We start from the raw sequence: 1,792 nt of genomic DNA, 5'->3' as shown, positions 1-1,792 counted from the left end.
AAAAAATAAAAATGAGACTAAAAAAAAAATTCTAGCTGTGCTCATTGAATATCCTTAACCCATGTGGCAGCACATAGACAGTGAACAGGAATGAGATGGAGCTGGAAGTCAGCAAGACACGAGGTCTTGGCGGGAATCCAGGTGAGAAGCCAAGCCACGGCAGGCAGTCGGATAAAGAAGTGAAAAGCCAAGGGGGTTCTGGTGAGATCGATCCTGTATCGCCTGAGCTGGTGAGCTGTGGGACAGTGGCCCATCACCCATAATGACCGCAGGGGCCTCGCCACAAAACTAGTGCCAACTGGTCAAAGGGGGCTTACTGGCTCACGCAACCGTGACTGAGAGGATTGGTGGATCCAGGGCACACAGTGCTAGCAAGGACCCAGGCTGTGTCTGTTCCTCTGCTCTGTCCTCTCCAGTGTGAATTTCACCCTGTGCAGCCTGCCCCATGATACAGACTGCAGCCATCAGCAGTCAGGGGAACATGATTTTCTTGTTGCCTGAGAGGAAGAATCTCTCGTTTCCCTAGGAGCAAAGAAGCAGCCAACCCTCACTGCCTTAAGCTGGGTCAGGAACCCATTCCCAAGCCAATCCCTGTACCCACAGGATGCCACGGTCTGGATACCAAATCCTCAGTGGGGCTTGTGATCAGCTAGCAAGAACAGCATTGTTATGACTGATTTAGACAAATCAAGAGCCACCCTGGAAAACTAGATTAGAGCCGACCTCTAATTAGTCTTGGGCGGGGCACAAAGATTTTCTATTCGTTAGAATGTTCTTCAGCTGCAAGAAACAGAAGACAGAAACAAAGTGGTTTAAGCATAATGACCCAAAAAAATCAATTTATTGTCTCATAAAACAATGAAACCAGAGGCAGGGGAGCTCCCTCAGTTGCTTAATGAAGCAGTTTAACAGCATTATCAAGAGGCAAGATTTGCTGCTTTGCACCTTCATTGCAGATGTATCAATGTTACCTACAAGTTGCCTCTCCCCAGGTTCTAAGGCCATGGTTGCAAATTCCATGACAATGTCCAACAGAAGAAGATGTGGTCTCTTACAATGTATCTCTCATAGAAGTAATAGAATCTTTCCCAGAAGCCTCTGCCACAACTCCCCTTCCATCACTTTACCTAGAATTGTGTCACACACGCACAGCCAAACCAGCCATTGACAGGGGAATGGAGCCACCGTGACCAACCTACTAATCAGAACCCTTGTCTGGCACTGGGATGCACCCAGTGCCCTAAAGTACACATACACACAGGGATGTGTGGATACATGTCTAGAGAACAGCAGTGCTATTGGGAAGGTAAAAAAAGAGGGAACATGTGTTGAGTAGGTCGCCATCAGTGGCTGCTGCAGAGGACCTCCAGGAGGGGCCGCCAGGAAGCCTGAGTTGGCTTGCAGGGCCAGCATGGCTTTGGTGATTGAGACAGAAGACTCCAGGGGGAGCTGGTGAGCTCACCTGTCCCTTGGTGATGTGGAGAGGCTCACTGGCCACCCAGCAGGCAAATCCTAGGCAGCTTCAGGAAAGGGTTAACCACTCCCTTTCTCTCAAAAGCTCTCCTGCCCTGGCTCCCAAGGTGCATGTGGTTCTATCCATCTCCTACCTTTCTGGTGTTCTTCTCATTCCTTTATTGGCCTTGCACCCCAAAATATTGGGGTTCTCTGGGTTCTGTTCCAGGCCCTCTGTTGTTGCTCACTGTGCATGTTTCTCCTGGGTGATCTCATTTCAATTGTACAAACCAGTGCTTCCAGCCAGTCTTTTCTGAGTTCCAGGCCTTACACCTCACAC

This window comes from Octodon degus, unplaced genomic scaffold (assembly GCF_000260255.1).
Source record: "Octodon degus isolate 3935 unplaced genomic scaffold, OctDeg1.0 scaffold00005, whole genome shotgun sequence".
NCBI lineage: Eukaryota > Metazoa > Chordata > Mammalia > Rodentia > Octodontidae > Octodon > Octodon degus.
Note: the sequence above shows the minus strand (reverse complement) of the source record.